Source organism: Microtus oregoni, unplaced genomic scaffold (genome assembly GCF_018167655.1).
Source record: "Microtus oregoni isolate MIOR12 unplaced genomic scaffold, Mior012 000050F_003, whole genome shotgun sequence".
Lineage (NCBI taxonomy): Eukaryota > Metazoa > Chordata > Mammalia > Rodentia > Cricetidae > Microtus > Microtus oregoni.
The window spans coordinates 1,257,729-1,276,144 of NW_024543227.1; the positions used below are offsets into that span (position 1 = coordinate 1,257,729).

At 41.8% G+C, this 18,416-nt stretch overlaps 2 long non-coding RNA genes and 1 other non-coding gene across 4 annotated transcripts; all 3 read right to left on the reverse strand.

Moving 5' to 3' along the window:
- Positions 1 to 2,419: 2,419 nt before the first annotated feature.
- On the reverse strand, positions 2,420 to 3,932 carry LOC121436826. The gene is made up of 3 exons (XR_005972843.1): positions 3,909 to 3,932; positions 3,215 to 3,351; positions 2,420 to 2,625 (listed from the first exon to the last, which is right to left on the reverse strand). It is a non-coding gene; the product is annotated as an uncharacterized LOC121436826 (long non-coding RNA).
- A 145-nt stretch (positions 3,933 to 4,077) lies between these two features.
- LOC121436795 lies at positions 4,078 to 7,357 on the reverse strand. Of its 2 annotated transcripts, XR_005972803.1 has the most exons (5): positions 7,298 to 7,357; positions 7,046 to 7,144; positions 5,072 to 5,109; positions 4,392 to 4,498; positions 4,078 to 4,141 (listed from the first exon to the last, which is right to left on the reverse strand). It is a non-coding gene; the product is annotated as an uncharacterized LOC121436795 (long non-coding RNA). The 2 variants fall into 2 exon arrangements; XR_005972802.1 differs by lacking the exon at positions 7,046 to 7,144 and having other exon boundaries at positions 7,298 to 7,355.
- A 458-nt stretch (positions 7,358 to 7,815) lies between these two features.
- On the reverse strand, positions 7,816 to 7,887 carry Trnaa-cgc. Its single transcript has one exon. It is a non-coding gene; the product is annotated as a tRNA-Ala (tRNA).
- Between the last annotated feature and the right edge of the window lie 10,529 nt (positions 7,888 to 18,416).

An 18,416-nucleotide genomic window follows, 5' to 3' on the forward strand; every position in this document is an offset into this window, starting at 1 on the left:
GCTTTGTGGGAGCCTAGGCAGTTTGAATGCTCACCTTATGAGACCTGGATAGAGGTGGGCAGTCCATGGGCTTCCCACAGGTCAGGGAACCCTGATTGCTCTTCGAGCAGATGAGGGGGGGGGACTTGTTCGGGGGAGGGGGAGGGAAATGGGAAGCGGTTGTGGGGACGAGGCAGAAATCCTTAATAAATAAATAAATTAAAAAAAAAAAAAAAGAAACAGAACTCTGTGGGTTAAGGCCATCCTGGGCTACATTAGATTGATCCAGTCTAAAAGAGAAACAGAGTCAGGCAGTGGTGACTCACATCTTTCATCAAAGTGCTTTGGTGTCACACACCTTTAATCCCAGCACGAGGGAGATGGAGAATGAAAGGAATGTGGCTGGAAAAAGAGAGGAATATAAGGTGGGAGGAGATAGGAGATCCAGGCAGTCAGTCTGAGGTCTTGTAGAGACAGGATGCTCCATTTGGTCTGAGGATTTTTTCGGGGAAAGAACTAGTGTCTGGCTGCTCTGCTGTTCTGATCTTATAGCTCCAACTACTTAATATCTGACTCCAGATTTTATTTTTAAGACCAATTAGAACTCACGCTACAATCATCTTCATGCAATGGAAGATACAGGTGTCTGTTCTCCTCATATAGTCCTATAGATCCAGTGCAATACCAACAGAACTCTAACAGACTTTTCATAAACTAATGGGCTTATCCTGAAATTCACAGTGAATATGGAGAACCCCAGCTTGAAACAACCTTATAAAGGAACAAACTCGGAGGATGAACACCTGACTTCCAAACTCCTTATAAACCTAGGGAAATGTAGACAGTGTGCCTGATTGGAAATGACAATAAGACAGAAAAGAATATGAAGGGGACAGAAGAGTCACACATGTGTGAGGGGACACCTTTAGCAAAGACTCAAAGACACTTCAGTGAAGCAGACATTTGTGCTTCACCGAGTTTTTCTGGGACTCCCCATAAGTGGTAGGGAGGTACAGCCCAGCACAGTGACCAGCAGCCTGAGGATAACCCTGTCGCTTTGATGACCTTGACCCTGGTAAAGATGAATCTAGGATGCAGTAAAGAATTTCAGAAACAGCCAGGATGAAGCAAAGGTTGTGAGCTTATTAATCCTGTGGATAGAAGCTCACACAGAATAAGGATGGCTCCTGCATGATGGCCTGAGAGTGGACTGGAGAGAGACTTGAGATTAGGTGTCATTGCAAAGGGTATGTGAGGTGGGCAGGGAGGGAGGTACAGTGGGAGAGGGAGAAATGGGAGGATTTTTATGGCTCTAAAGTTACATTGCTGAAAGAATGTAATTCAGAAAATTTCAAGATTAAATTACATTAAAGCCTATATTCAGGTTTTTAAATTAACTATAAGAATATTTTTACTCTTTAAATGGGTTCTATTTTTCCATTAGGAAAAAAATATTCAATAGGTTATTAAAAAGTAAAAAATGAAACTAAAAAGCAATGCTTTTAAATGTGCTTATTCCTTTTAAAGTTTCTTTCAGTAAATTAAATTGTAAGGTGATTATGTGACTTAGGCGATAGAATAGAGTGCTATCATCATCCATCTCAAGGCTACAAGTATTCTGCCCCTAAGAAAGCATAACTGCGTTTTTTATTTTCTGCTTTTGAATGCTTTTCCACAGGGAAGTCTGTGCACCACGTGAGTACCTAATGCCCACAGAGGGTGCCAGACTTTATGAGATCTCTCGGAACTGGAGTTACAGACAGTTGTGAACCATCGGGTAGGTGTTGGGTATCAACCCTGGATCCTCTGGAAGACATCCAGCGATATTAAAGAATGAACCCTATCTTCAGACTCTAGTTTATTTGTTGTTATTTTTAAACATTATTTGGGATGTCTTTATGAATAGTTGCATCATATCTGCAGGTAATTTTGGCTCTATCAGTTGGCTTGAGGTTTCTTGAATGTCAGAAAAATGTAAAAATGATTACAGGGTGAGGGGCTGTGTGTTCCCTCTCATATCCCCTTCAATGCCCTGTCTTTCTGTCTTATTTTGGGACAAGCAGACCTCCCCATGCACAAATATAAATATAGACAATCGTATATCGCAGGATACAAAAGTCAATCGAGAATGAACAAATGATCTACACAGGACTAGAGAGATATCTCAAAAGTTAAGAGTGCCTTTTGCTATTGCAGAGGACCTGACTTCAGTTTCCAGCACCCATATGGTGGGTGACAGATGTCTGTAACTCCAGATCCAGGGGAACTGACAGTCTCTTCTGGTCTCAGTGGGCATCTGCACTCAAACGTGTATTTGGCACACACAGACATACAGGCAGACCCTCAGTAAATAGGGAAAATAAACCTAAAAGAAGTCCAAATTACAACCTAAACATGAATCTTGTAGCAGAATACAATTGGATGTTCAGGTTCATGAATTACAAACAAACTTCTTAGATATGGCAAACCCCCTTTCATTAAATGAAGAACTGGAGTGTTACGAATTCCATAAAGTGAGAAAATATCTATTCTTCCAAATATATGATAGAAACATATTTTTCTTACCTGGGAAAATGAATGTGGGAAATTGTATATCAGATGACAGTCTTCTTGTATCCAGAATACAGAAAGCTTCTAAAGGAGACACTAAGAAAATAGACAATTCAGGAAATAAAACTTGACCAGAAGGGTGAGTAGATGCTCCACTCAGAGAAACATACAGCAGCAACATCCTTAACACTTAGGGAAGAGAGACAGGTTGTAGTAATAAGGGCGGCGGGGCTGCATCCCTGGCACCCGGCCGCCCCCACGGCTAGCTTTACCCAAAATAATTACACGGAAACTGTATTCATTTAAACACTGCTTGGGCAATTAGTCCTAGCCCTTACTGGCTAATTCTGTTATCCCGATCAACCCATCTCTAATAATCTGTGAGCACCGGTCTTACCGGGAAGATTCTAGGTCGGAGCTTCATCTCGTGTGTCTGCCCAGGAGCGGGGCATGGCGTCTCTCTGAGGCGTCTGCCCCCGAGAGGAGAGCTGTGGAGTCTGAGCTCACTTCCTCTTCCTCCCAGCGTTCTGTTCTGTTTACTCCTCCCACCTATCTTCTAACCAATAAAATGGGCCAAGGCAGTTCCTTTATTAGCCAATGACCTTCCTCCATCAACAGGTGACTCTGAGGGGACTCTAGACAACCCCATAAAATACTCAGAAATAAAGACTTGTCATACAAAGACCTGGCAAGTTTGCGGAGGATGACTCTCCCATACCCACTGCTGGTGGCCATGGAAAACAGGATGATAACCTGGAAAAATCTTTTTCTGTTTCTTCATATGTTAATTGTCATCTGGCCATCACAACCCAAATATATAACCTGGAGAAAGAGGACATATTTTCTTTTAAAGACTTATTTATTTCAGTTCACAACAGCTTTATATACAAGACACTGAAATTGAAAACAACCTCAGCAACAGGCAACAGGCAAAGACTCATTTCCCAAAACCAGCATGGCAGTTTTCAACTGTTAACTCCAGTGCCAAGGGATTCAATGTCCACTCTTGGCTTCCATGAGCAACAGGCATGCATGCGCTCTTCATACCTATATGTAGCCAAGCATATATACACATGAAATAAACTAAATTATAAAACTTGCCGTGTAGCTATACAATGCTACACTATTTAATATTAAGAATGAACAATTATCATGGGAAACAAAAGAGATAAATTTAAACATATATTCAAGATGAATGAAGGCCAGATGTCTCTAAACTCTGGTTCTATCCTAATACATTCCAGCATATATAAATTTGTCTATAATATCAGATTGTTGTATTTTTCTGCAGACAGGGTTGGGCAGTGGTTGGGTATGAGAACCTAAGTAACATAAAGAAACTTTATGGATTGGTAAATAATAATGAAACTTATACCTACCTGAGTATAAGAAGATGTCTATTGTCATTATGGGGAAAAGTGGAAAAATACAAATTACGTTTTATATTTGGTGACTTGGACTTCAGAGATTGCCCCATGGTTAACAGGACTTGCTGTTCTTACAGAAGACCTGGGCTGGGTTCTCAGCACTCACTTGCTGGCCCACAATGGACTGCATATCTGTTTCTAGGGGAAACAACACCCCTTTCTGTCCAAAGCAGCACACCCTGATCCTGAAACCAGAGCAAAAGAAACATACACTGACCCTGAGACTAGAATCAATTCACTGGCCCTGAAACCAGAGCCCAACGTTTTAAAAAGGCCAGTGAAATAAACACACTTTGCCCCTGAAACCAAAGCCACAGAAACACACTCTTCCACTTACCAATTCAGCGAAACAAACTAACCAATCTCTCAGCATAAAAGGAATCAATCCCAGAGCAGGAAAACAAGCTAATCACTGAGCATGAAACCACCCTGTACCTGTTCAGTTGGTAGCTGCCTTTCCCACTCTTGCAGGGTCAGCCACCTCCTGGACTCTTCCCTCCCAGTGAATCTCTTGAATGAGGCTTGGGTAAGACCTTCTTTGCCTAAGAAGAACAGAGAAGCAATGACTTCAACTGGAGTCAAGCGGAGGAGAGGGGAGCAGAACTGGAAAAGTTTCTCTTAGCAGAGCAGAGTTGTTACACTTCTGAGGATCTAAGCAGAGCTGTAACAACCTGGTTGGGGTAACCCTCCCCTACCAGAGCAGAGCTGTTAATTTGGGGCAAACTTTCCCTGAAGCAGGGCTGTGAGCTCCTAAGCTTAAGGTGAATTTGCAGTATTCATTGATGCCATCTTAAATGGATTCCTCTAGCCAATACTGGGACAAATGGAGCATGGAAATAGAGAACGGCAATAGATGAAAACAGTTTAGGAAAATGGGTGTTGAGCCATATTGATATAAGTCAGCACATGAGTAAAGAAATATGGAGATAAGTAAGCAGTGTACTACACACCAGGTCATCATTGAAGAGGACCAGGAGAATTATAACACATAACCTATCACAGCAGTAAGTGATTAACTAACTTTCACACATATATATCCAGGGACATATCTGCACAAGCATGAGTATATACACAACACACACTAACAATTGTCAATGTAAACACACAGCTCTCACCTCGAAGGAAGAAGTGAGTTCATTCTGGAATCAAATATCTGTGAATAAACATGATTGAGACAGGTTTATGTTAGTACAAATTGCATGTTACAATGTGGAAACAGTTTCATGAAGTTTTTATAATAACAGAATGAAGAAACTATAGACTCTCCTTCAGTGCATTGGAGATAATATTAAGTAGACCATTATGGTAAAGCAGAGAAACCTCAGCTACTAGCTGCTATGTGATGACACACAGTACTTTGACTCGCAGAAGCTTAGAGCTTTGTTAAGGAGACATATTCTGATAATTTAAATGTCAGGTCCAACGTCATCTGTTAGTGACAAGGTGTTAGGTAAGTCCAACACAGGGGGCCCAAGGAGTGGCTACTCATGGGCTCAAGAGAACACAAAGGAAACTTTAATTAGGCATTGGGACTGCGACTTCCACCATCTCCATATCACTGCAGGTCTAAGAGTCAATCAACCAGGCTTTGCAGACCAGCCTCTGCCAAGGAATTCCTGTACACACACACAGAGACACCTCTCATTCTCACTCTCCTAGCTTCCTGGTATTTACTGAGAGCTCAAGGGGTACAATCACGTTACAACAGACTCATCTCTGACCACACACAGGATGGTGAGAGCTACTAAATTATGTGGTCTGAATGAGATTCCTGTGACGATGGCCATGGATTTGTCTCTGGGACATTTCTCTCATTTGTTTCAGACTGTCAATAATAACCTGTAAATGCCGATAAGAATTTAACGACAAACTGCATTACACATCAAATAACGTTTTCATCATGGGATAATCCATGCTTTCAACAAAAAATATCCTTTGTAAGTTTCATTGACACTTGTTTCCTGACAGTTTACAGAAGATTTAATAATTTGTTCACAGAAAAAACAATATGTATAAATTTGTTTAAAAAATAATAGCAGTTATAGATGAATCAAAAAGTACAAATATTTGTGCATTATCCCGACAGATAGATCCATAGTGCTGATAGGCCGAGAGATTTCCAAAAATTGCTGAATTGGAGACAACCTGTCTTAATGAAGGACAACTATGTTCGCAGCTCAAACAATTCATTATTAGTAAGATGTCTGTTGATTCAAAACTGAGCTACAGATTGGATGCACTAACAACAAAATAGCACTTATTCTTTTTAAAAATTGAGTGGATAACTGTAAACATTGTAGACTAAATATATAGCTTGTGTAAACCTTAGAAACAGACAAATGTTAGAGAACAGCATTGCCTGATAGGAGACCTCTGTTTGAACCTACAGTAATTGGACCAGCATGCTATTGAATCAAAGTTGGCAAGAAAAAGTCCAAAACCAACATTCCACGCTCACATCCACACATTTACAGACCACTGCCTATATCGAGTCAACATTTTTCCTGTACCTGATGCTGGCATCAAGCTTGTGTGTAGTGCGTGTAGTGTGTGCTGAGAATAACTGACCATACTCCTGCTGCAGCCTCCCAGGCACTGGGATTACTGGCATATGTACCATGATTGGATAATTGGAGAACTGATGTTTCACAAATAAACAAGGCAATTTGATGCATAAAGATGGCCTTTCAGGAAGCAATACTGAGGCAAGTGTATATCCATACCCACAAATATAAACTAGGACCTACATCGTATCATATGTGAAGACCATTCAAAATAAATTACAGATGTAAAAATATAAAAATCAGCCTATAAATGTCAAACAGAACACAAGAAGAAAATCCCTGTCACTGAGTGCCAGGCAAAGATTTCGCAGACAAGACACCAAATAAAAACCGTAATTGAAGAACAAGAGAAGGTGGGATCTTACAATTTAAAATCTCCCGCTCTTCCAAAGACATGGATGAGAATTGAGATGATAAGTCTGAGGCTAAGAGAAAAGTTAGAAATACATATATCTGATAAAACATTTCTAACATTTCTATGAAACATACGGAAAACCTCAAATGTCAGCGAGCAATCTCACGCACAGAGTGGGAAGTCGGGATCACAGAGTGCTCATTTGGCCTCATTTCCCTCCTGCTCACTCTCCGACAACTCCCCTCCTGGACAATGGCTCCAGCACAGCCCTGTACAGAACAGCACAGGAGGAGGCAGAATGGTCCCAAGTCTCTCTCCTTCCGGAGAAACACAGGCTGCAAGCCCCGAGGTAGGAGTGGTCCTACTTGGGTCTGGAATCCCTGCATCTGCCTCCCAACCCTCAGAAAGATTCTGGTGCTCACCTCCGGGAATCCATAAGCTCAACTCAGTCCAAACACCAGGAACTGAATGCTCCTTTCCAGGACATCGTCCGGTCGCCATTTGAAAAGAGTCGCCATAATGACCCCGGTTTCTATGACAACCGTAATGCTGCCTCCCCCTTAGTAACCAGGAATGGCTCCGCCCAGCCCTCCCTTACTTCCTCTCAAAGGAAGAACTCTTCACCCTTGTTTTCACCCAAGAAAGCATACCCATTAGAGAAACTGTCCCCACTACGAATGCAGAGCTTTTCTTTTTTTTTTTTTCCGCTCTGTGAACAAAGCATATCCCTAAAAGCCCGACCACATTGTACTCACCAGACCATGGTGGTATCTATGGAAATGTCGTCACAAAGATGAACATTGCTGTCACGGTGACAAATGAGCAATTTTATCCAATAATTAGCTATGCATATATAACCTCATCACGGGACTTTAAATTCTGGGACACCTTGTACAGAAACATCCTGAAAAAAGAAAATCAAAGGTTAAAAGTATTGTTTTGGAGATGCCGGGGCTCGAACCCGGGGCCTCATATATGCGAAACATGTGCTCTACCTCTGAGCTACATCCCCACACCTGGTAACAGCTTCATCAAAGCCCTTGTGAAGTCAGAGGAACCGCGCCAACGTTCAGAGTCTCTGCAAGGGTCTGCATCAGGTCCTTTGAGCATACTGGATTCCAGGTTGAGTTTAGTGCTTTGATAGGATTCTTGGGACATTTGTTGCATGAGAAAACAATCTATTTTCAATCAAAGGAAAAATAATAACAATAAAAATAATAACAACAACAATTATAAGAACAAACCTTATATTCTTTGAAGCATGGTAAGCTAACAATGAATGATACTTTGAATTACTCAGTCCCATCAATTTTACTTCAACTTTACCTGCAGGTGGTTCAACATGCCAGTATCATGGGGAATTAATAATAATATGTTGCTGATATGCGGTCATATTTGAGAGTATGAGTAGCTTCCTGAAACCCTCTCTAGCATACCTCCTTTCTCTTTTAAAAGACGCCTTAGTTTCCGGGCTTGAAAGGCAGTTTTTATAATCTTGGTCAGGCTGCTCATTTTGTTTCTTAACGTTGCCAATACTGTCCATCACTCCATTTACGGCAATAACTAAATGTGCGGTAGCTATTGGTTCACAAAACCCTAAGGTGCTGTCACTTTCTGCATGTTTATGTATCTCACTGCATGCTTTGTAAGTTTCAAAAATGAGAGGTTTTCTGAAATATGTCCTCTTTTCATACATCACCTAGTATATGTCTCAATATACAAAATCATTAAATAAATATTTCATGTATGTTCAGATGAGTTAGAAAAGTGAGTCTTTTTAAAAATAAAACAATCATTTTTTTTCATTTACATACCATCCAAGTTTCTATTCCCTCTCCTCAGCCCATTCCCTCTTCTTACCCGTCCCCCCAACCTTCATCTACTCCTCAGAGAAGCCAAGGCACATTGCCCAGAGGAATTAATACCTGGGGCTTTAATTTAATTCATTGGTCCATGTGTCTGCTTTTATGCCAATACCAAACTGTTTTTATCACTACAGCGCTATGGTGAAGTTTTAATTCAGGGATGGTGATGCCTCTGGAAGTTCCTTTATTGTACAGGATTGTTTTAACTATTGTAATTTTTTTTTCACATGAAGTTGAATATTGTTCTATTAGTCTGTGAGCAATTGTGTTTGGATTTTGATGGGCATTTCTTTGAATCTCTAGAATGTTTTTGGTAAGATTGCCATTTATATTATGTTGGTCCTACCTATGCAAGAGCATCCATGAGCGTGGGAGATCTTTCCATTTTCTGATATCTTCTTCAGTTTCTTTCTTTAGAGACTTAAAGTTCTTGTCATATAGGTGTTTCAGTTGTTTAGTTATCGCTACCCCAGTATAATTTATATTTGTGGCTCTTGCAAAAAGGGATGTTTCTCTGAGTTCTTTCTCTTTATTTTATCATTTGTATATAGGAGGGCTACCGATTGTTTTGTGTTGATCTTGTATCCGGCGACATTACTGAAGGTGTTTATCTGCTGTAGGAGTTCTCTGGTAGAGTTTTTGTGGTCACTTATATGTACTATCATATCATCTGCAAATAATGAAAGTTTGACTTTTCTTCCTTTCCAATTTGTATCCCTTGATCTCCTTTTGTTGTCTTATTGCTCTAGCTAGGTCAACTAATACTATATTGAAAAGATACGGAGGGAGTGGACATCCTTGTATTCTTCCTAATTTTAGTGGAATCACTTTGAGTTTCTCTCCGTGTAATTTGATGCTGGCTGTTGGCTTGCTGTAAATTGTTTTTATTGTGTTTAGATAGGTTCCTTGTATCCTGATCTCTTCAATACTTGTACTCCAGATGGGACTCAAACTACCTCATATTCCACATATAGCACTTGGGGCATATACCCCAAGGACACTTCAACCTCCCAGATGGTCACTAGCTATTCCATGTTCATTTCCACTCTATTCCCAATAGCCCAAAATTAGAAACAACCTAGATGTCTCACAATATAATAATGGATAAAGAAAATGCTGTCCACTTATATAATAGAGTATTATTCTTATTTCAGAAAAAAGACATCATGATATTTGCAGGTTAAATGATGGAACTAGAAAAAAATTTCTGAGTGAGGTAACCAGGACTCAGAAAGACAAACATAGTATGCACTCACTTCTAAGTGTATATTAGATGTAAAGCAAAGGGTAACCAGGCTGCCATCCAGAGCTCCAGAGAAGCTAGGTAACAAGGAAGCCCCAAGGAGGGATGCATGGATCGCCCTGGGAAGGGGAATTAGATGAAATCCCCTGGGTAAACTGGGGGTGAGGAGGTGGTGAAGGCGAGGCAATGGTGAAGGAGAACATGAGGGAACAGGATGGTCATAGAGAATGGAGTGGGAAAGCAATGAAAGAGGGAACTTGATAGAGAGAGTCACTATGGTTTTAGGGAGAAACCTGGTGCTAGGGAAATTCCCAAGAATCCACAAGGATGATCCCAGCTAAGATTCCTAGCAGTAGTGGAAAGGGTTCCTGAACCGGCCTTCCCCTATTATCAGATTGGTGACTACCCCAACTATCATTATAGAGGCTTCTCCAGTAATTGATGGACTCAGATGGGCCTTCTGTATGTGGAGAGATAGTTGTGAAGTTTGGACTATCTGAGGGGGCCCCCAGCAGTGGGATCAGGATCTATCCTTGGTGCTCAGCCTTGTTTGTTGGTGCCCATTCTCTGTGTTGAGGTGTGATGCTATCCTTAATGCAGGAAAGAGGGACTTGGTACTGCCCCAAATTAATGTGCCCTTACCCCTCGGGAGGAGTAGAGAAGGTGTGGGCTGCTGTGGGGATGCATGGGGAGTGTGAGCAGAGGGAGAACTGTGGTTGGAATGTAAAATGAAATTTAAAAAACAAATTGATCAATTTAAAAAACAATAGAACCCACCCCCCAAATCCTCTTAGCCAAGACTGGTGGTTCATGCCTACAATCTCAGCACTTAGCACGTGGAGAAAATAGAATGCAAGATACAATAATAAACATTATTTTTTATTTTTCTTTATTTTTGTTTTATTATATTTTATTTTGTTGTGGTTTGTTGTTATATCTTAGAAGCCTGTTTTTTTTTTAAAATGAGAGACAGAAAGGAAGTGGACCTGGATGAAAGAGACTGGGTGGAGCTGGGAGGAGTAGAGAAAGGGAGTCAGGAGAAATTGTATTCAGATTATAGTGAAATTGAAAAGAATCTGTTTTCAATACAGGGGGTGGAGAAAAGTTTTAAAAAGAGAAGATCATTGTAGGACTTCAAATTAGAGGAAACTTATTTAAGTTTCTGTGCCAAATGATAAAGTGCATATAAATATATATCTATATCTCATGCAACATGTGGAATATATCATACCTGAAAATACGGTTGCTATTTATCTGACAGTGCTGGTGAACATGGTGCATCTCACTGTGCACTTCTAATTTCTAGGTTTCATGCTGAGTGTGAAGAGACAAAGAGAAGACCGATATGTATAGCTGAGTCCCAAACTTTGCCTCATCCATACCCTCCTGAGCCCATACAAGCATGCACAGAGGCAGAACCTTTCCCTGCCCCTCTAACAACAGCTAAGGCAATTAACAGAGGCTGCTTTGTAATAAGGCATTTACTTTTGATGCTTTCCTCCCTTTAGCAGGGCAGGGTTCTGGGAAGATAGCAAAGGAGGGAAAGAGGAGAAGGGGGAAGGGAGGGAGAAAGAGAGAGAAGGGGGTGTGGAGAGGGAGACAGTGGGAAGAGTCAGGCTTCCAGCTAGAGTCAATTTACCACACCAAACAGCCTGGGAACCCTTTGGGACTAAGAGGTTATCTGGGTTGTTGGTGCATATTTTGAGTGTATTCACTCTTGATTTTAGCTCCATTGTAGCCAGGCCTACATTTTCCTCTAGCTTCATGCGCAGAGATTTCCAGGGCCAGTCCTTTTCCATTAGCTGAACTCAGTTTGCCCATCTGTATACTGGGACTCTGCCTTCTAATCTTAGCTCTCAGTGCCCTTTTCAGCAGGCTATGCTTTTGTTTATGAGTAGGTTATTCTTCTACCCCGATATGTCTGCTCATGCTAGATATGGGCCATGTTGTATCTGCTCCTGTACTCAGCCTCATGGTTCTTTTGTGAGGCCCTCCATTTACGCTCCTTAGACTGGGGAGGGGAGTCCCTGCTAAGTCTTTATTCTTACTAAGTGCCTGTTGTATGCCAGGTGCTGTCTTCCATGTTACCAACTCCTCTTGGCCGCACTTGTTATAGATCTGCTTGGATTAAATGCCCCTTCTCCACCGAGTTTTCTGTGGCAGGAGTGGCACCTTTCTCTTGGTGTTCTTTCTCCTCTACCTAACCTCAACAGAGCAATGTGCTGCTAATCCACTTCTCAATTGTCTGTAACTAGGTCTCTGACGTCAACATTCAAGTCTGCATCATTTCCAGAGCATGGGAGACATACCTCCTCTTGGTACCATGCAGACTTAGGCCTGTAGTGAGGCTTTCCCTTCCAAACCTTTCCTGCCCTTTCTGGAGACTAGGACAATACTCCGTGCTTTCCACTGCCCTCCACTCTGCCTCAGCCAATGGATCCTGAATAAATAGCTGCGGTGGATTTAGGAGGTTGCCGGGGCAGTGGGCCTCTGCCTGTGTTTAACAGTACCTGAACACACTTTAAAAAAAAAAAAAATGGAGAGCTCACCATCAGATTCAGACTCCTTCCCTTCTATTGGGAAATCCTTCTTTGAAAGGAGCTGAAGTCTATCTCTGAGACCGGGAGCCATATGTAGTCAGCTAAAGAAAGCTCCTGGACACCAGGCAAGGCACCCACCCCCTCAGCTATAGAAATTGTATCCAGAGTCAGAAGATCAGCTCCAAGCGATATAGAAATTAAATAGAGGGTTGGAGCCTCTGATTTGACTCAACAGTCCTGGTCATTGCCTATGGACCTTCCCGACCTTAGACTCAGGAATGTGGTGGCTGAGGCCATGACCCAAGTCTTCCCTATGCTGACCACCTATCTGCAGACTGTTCATGGCTAGTTTCTGGAACAGAAATATCTGACCCTGAAACTTTGGTGTTTAGCTCCACTACCACTATGCCTTCATTCCACGTCCCCTCATTCCTCCCTGTTCTGATTGGTGTGAAAGGAAAGGCAGATGACATTAATGCCCACTATGTGACAGATACTTTCTTACATGCTAGCTACTATGTCTCATAATGCTGTGCAAGCATGTAGCATTGTTATTCACATATGATGAACACAGTAACTGAGACCTGAAGCAGTGGAGGTATAATTTTAGTTTTGCATTGCTCTGGTTATAGTAGCAAGTTTAAAAGGGCAGGTTTTAAAGCCAGATTTCATGAATTTGAATCTCAGCCCTTCCACTTCACAGCAGTGTGACTGTGAGCAAGTTACTCAACCTCTCTGAATCTCCGTGTTCTTACTTCTAAAATGGTAGTAATTATGCTAACAATTTAAGAAACATTGTGATGACTGACTATATATAACACCAAAGGCCCAAGTTGTTAACATTGAATATCATATCAAGGATTTCTTATAACTATTATTGTGTTAATTTTTCTTGCTAGAATTTATTGAACCCCCATTAAAGACTGGGTATGCTAGGCATTCTGCATTTAAGATGGTCCCTGACCTTAAACCAAGTGTGGTGGCTCATGTTTGTAATATCAGCCTATGGGAGGATGAGGCAGAAAGATTGCCACTGTCTCAGCGGAATCAGGTGTAGAGTGATAGATCAGAGCACCCAGCCTCCTTTTCCGGTCTCTGTGCAAGAAGGGTACACCACATGTATGCACACATGTATGCATAGAACACACACACGTGTATGCACAGAACACACACACTCATGTATGCACAGAACATACAAATACACGTGTATGCACAGAACACACATATACATGTGTATTCACAGAACACAAAATACACACACATGTATGCACAGAACACACAATACACACGTGTATTCACAGAACACACACATACACGTGTATGCTCAGAACACACACATACACACACATGTATGCACAGAACACACAATACACACGTGTATTCACAGAACACACACATACACGTGTATGCTCAGAACACACACATACACACACATGTATGCACAGAACACACACATATCCACGGTTTAATTTATTCAGTTGTATTATTTCTTAATATATAAGGAACAGTATTGGGTAGATTTTATTGATTTTTTTGGAGCATAGATTAGTGTTACAGTTTTACTCTAACCCGAATATTTCAGGCTTTGCAAACCTTGTTATAATAGCGACTTAAGAAACACAGGGTTTGGGGTGAAGAATTTGCTTAGTGGTTAAAAGCTCATCTTCTCTTGTAGAGGACACAAATTTGATTCTCACCAACCAAAACCCATAGCTTCCAACCACTTGTAACTCTAGCTGCAAGGATCTGATACCAATTTCTGGACTTTTGTAGGAGTTACACTCATACACACACACACACACACACACACACACACACACACACACACAGAGAGAGAGAGAGAGAGAGAGAGAGAGAGAGAGAGAGAGAGAGAGAGAGAGAGATTACAAATAGAACAAAACCTTAAAAAATAAAATAACATGTTTTAATATTGAGTTGAGGAGAGGGTTCCTTGGCTAAAGGGCTTGTTGCCTAAGAATGAGGACCTAGATTTTATTACCCAGCACCCAGTTAAAAGTCAGATCTGGTATATGTCAATAACCACAGTGTTGCAGGGGACAGAGGCAGGTGAATCCCAATGTATCACTTGTCAGAGAATATAATCAACAGTTCTCATCAACAATAGAAATTAGTATCAGCAGACCAAAGCAGTATAAATAAAATGAGGCAATTTTGTGGTAACATTCTTGAGTTATGGCATGAGGACACACAGAGTGAGGGCAGAGGATTGTAATTTTGAGACTAGTCTGAACTTCATGATACTGTCTTAAAAACGAAAACAATCAAACAAAACCCAGCCAGGTATGGTGGTTTATATTAATCCCAGGACTTAGGAAATAGGTAAGTGGATTTGTGGAAATTAGAGGCCAGCTTCTATGTGATGAGTTTCAGTACTGACAAAGTGACATAGTGAAATACTGGCTCAATTTTTTTTTTTTTAACTGGAGTGGTGGTGGCGGCACACGCATTTAATCCCAGCACTTGGGAGGCAGAGGTAGTCGGATCTCTGTGAGTTCGAGGCCAGCCTGGACCACAGAGCAGGTTTCAGGACAGGCTCCAAAGCTACACAGAGAAACCCTAAGGAAAAAAAAAAACTTTAAAAAGGCAAAATATTAGTGTCCAGGTAAAATCTCAGTTTCCCTCTCCCTCTTTATGTCTGTACACGAGGGTGTATATGTGTGTGTGTTCTGGGCATACACGTGTCTGTATGTGTGTGTTCTGTGCATACACGTGTGTATGTGTGTTCTGTGAAGACACGTGTGTGTATTGTGTGTTCTGTGCATACACGTGTGTATGTGTGCTCTGTGAATACACGTGTTTGTATGTGTGTTCTGGGCATACACGTGTCTGTATGTGTGTGTTCTGTGCATACACGTGTTTGTATGTGTGTTCTGGGCATACACGTGTCTGTATGTGTGTGTTCTGTGCATACACGTGTGTGTATGTGTATTCTGTGAATACACGTGTTTGTATGTGTGTTCTGTGAATACACGTGTGTGTTGTGTGTTCTGTGAATACACGTGTTTGTATGTGTGTTCTGTGAATACATGTGTGTGTGTTGTGTGCATACATGTGGTGTACCCTTCATGCACAGAGACCGGAAGAGGAGGCGGGGTGCTCTGATCTATCACTCTACACCTGATTCCGCTGAGACAGCATCTTTCACTGAACCTGGAGCTAGGCTGGCCATCTGCAGGCCCCAGAGATTTTGGGGTCTCCACTCTCTTCAGATTCAACAGTCCAGGGGTTACAGGAACCTGCATGGCCACAATCAACTTCTTACAAGGATTCCAGTGTCTTTTGTGTCTGAATGGCAAGGACACTTAACCAACGAGTACTCTCTCCAGCTCCCAATTAAGAAATTTCTTTTGTTATTTTTTTGTGTTTTTTTAATTTAAATTTCCATTCTAAAATTACACTTCTTCCGCACCTCCCATTCCCCTCCCGCCTCCCCCACACCTTCCTCCCGCCTCCCCCACACCTTCCTCCCTCTCCTCCCTCCTTAAGAGAGGGCAGGGTACCCTGACCTGTGGAAAGTCCAAGGCCCTCCCCTTTCCATCCTGGCCTAGGAAGGTGTGCATCCAAGTAGCCGAGAGTACCAAAAAGCTAGCACATGCAGTAGAAATAGGTCCCAGTGCTATTTCTCAGTCAGCCCCCATTGTCAGCCACATTCAGAGAGTCTAATTTGATCACAGGCTCATTCAGGTCTGGTCCATCTGGCTTTGGCGAGCTCCCAATAGATCAGGCACACTGTCTCAGTGGCTGGACCAACCCCTCACAGTCCTGACTTCCTTGCTCATCTTTTCCCTCCTTCTGTTCTTCAACTAGACCTTGGGAGCTCAGTCCGTTGCTCTGATGAGGGTCTCTGTCTCCATCTCCATCCTTCGTCTAATGAAGATTCTATGGTGATACTCGAGATAATCGTTAGTGTGATAGTGGGGCAAGGCCAGTTCAGGCACTCTCTCCTCTGCTGCCCAAGGACCTAGCTGGGGACATCTCGTGGACACCTTGGATCATCTCTAGAGGCAAGCCTCTTGCCAACCCTAAAATGGGCCCCTTAATGTAGATATCTTCTTCCCTGCTCCTATATCAGCCCTTCCTCCATCTTCACCTCCCCACTCTTCCAAACTCTCCCCAGTTTTACCTTCTCCCTTCTCTCTCTCCTTCTCCCCTTCCCCCATCCATCCCCCACCCCTACATTTACCCCCATGTTCCCAACATGGCAATCTTGTTTGCATTCAATTTCCAGGAGAATCTCTCTATATATATTTCTTTGGGTTCACCTTGTTATTTGGCTTCTCTAGGCTTGTGAACTCTAGACTCAATGTCTTTGGTTTATGGCTAAAGTCCACTACTGAGTGACTACATAGCATATTCATCTTTTTGAATCTGGGTTATCTCACTTAGATAATGTTTTCTATTTCCCTCCATTTGCATGCAAAATTCAAGATGTCTTTGTTTTTTACCGCTGAGTAGCACTCTAATGTGTATATATTCCATACTTTCTTCATCCATTCTTCCATTGAAGGGCATCAGGGTTGTTTCCAGGTTCTGGCTATTACAAATAATGCTGCTAAGAACATAGTTGAACAAATGCTTTTGTAGTATGATTGGGCATCTCTTGGGTATATTCCTAAGAGTGGTATTGCTGGATCCTGAGGTAGGGTGATTCCCAATATCCCGAGAAACTGCCACACTGATTTCCAAAGTGGTTACATAAGTTTGCATTCCCTCCAGAAATGGATCAGTGTTTGCCTTACTCCACATCCTCACCAGCATAGGCTATCATTGGTGTTTTTGATATTAGCCATTCTGACAGGTGTAACATGGTATCTCAAAGTTGTTTTGATTTGAATTTCCCTGATTGCTAAGGAAGTTGAACATGACCTTAAGTGTCTTTTGGCCATTTGAACTTCTTCTGTTGAGAATTCTCTGTTCAGTTCAGTACCCCATTTTTAATTGGATTAATTAGAATTTTAATGTCTAGTTTATTGAGTCCTTTATATATTTTGGAGATTAGACCGGCCAGTCGAGCGGGCACACACATACCCCTATGAATGGATCTCCTCCATACAGGAGCAGGGCATCATTATATTCAAAATATTATACAACTGTCAGAGTTATCAAAGTCCAGAACATTTCCCACATCTTAAAGAGAAAATGAAGAACAAACATAACTCCTTATCTTTCAGCAGTCACTCCTGTATTTCGATTTCTAGATGCTATAGTAACCACTAATCTGCTTCAGTGGGTCTGTCTTCTTATTCGAGACAGTCTCATGTATCCCAGGCTGTTCTTGAACTCACTATGTAGACTACAATGACCGTGTTAAGCTCCTGTCCCTCCTGTCTCTGCTTACCAAGCACTGCAATTCTATACATACATTTCAAAGGTGAGGTCTATCTGACTATTTATTCATTTTTTTTTTGAGACACAGTCTCACTTTGTAGTCCTGTTGGGCCTAGAACTCCCTATATAGACACGACTGACTTTGAACTCAGATCCACTTGTTTTTGCCTCCCAAGTGCTAGGCTTAAAAGCATGCAGCACTACACCCAACCTACATTTTCTTGATTGATGATTGATGTATGTGAAGGTCTGTCCTCACTGTGGATGGGACAATTACCCCAGCTTTGAGATCTGCAATGTTCACCTGGCAAAGGAGGCCTTAGGATACCCATGACTGAAAGGATTTGAGACATGGAAGCTGGGGCTGGGGTGGGGTAGAGGGCTCTGTAGTCTACCCTGGTCAGTAGATTGTGTCCTAGCCCTGTTAAGATAAAGCCAGGCCCTGGCTGAAGAGCTCTGCCTTCTTATTTTGGAACTAGGACTCAGCTGTATTTGGTATTCCTCATTCTACTAAAGCTTTTGAGTCTTGATCATAAATAGTGAC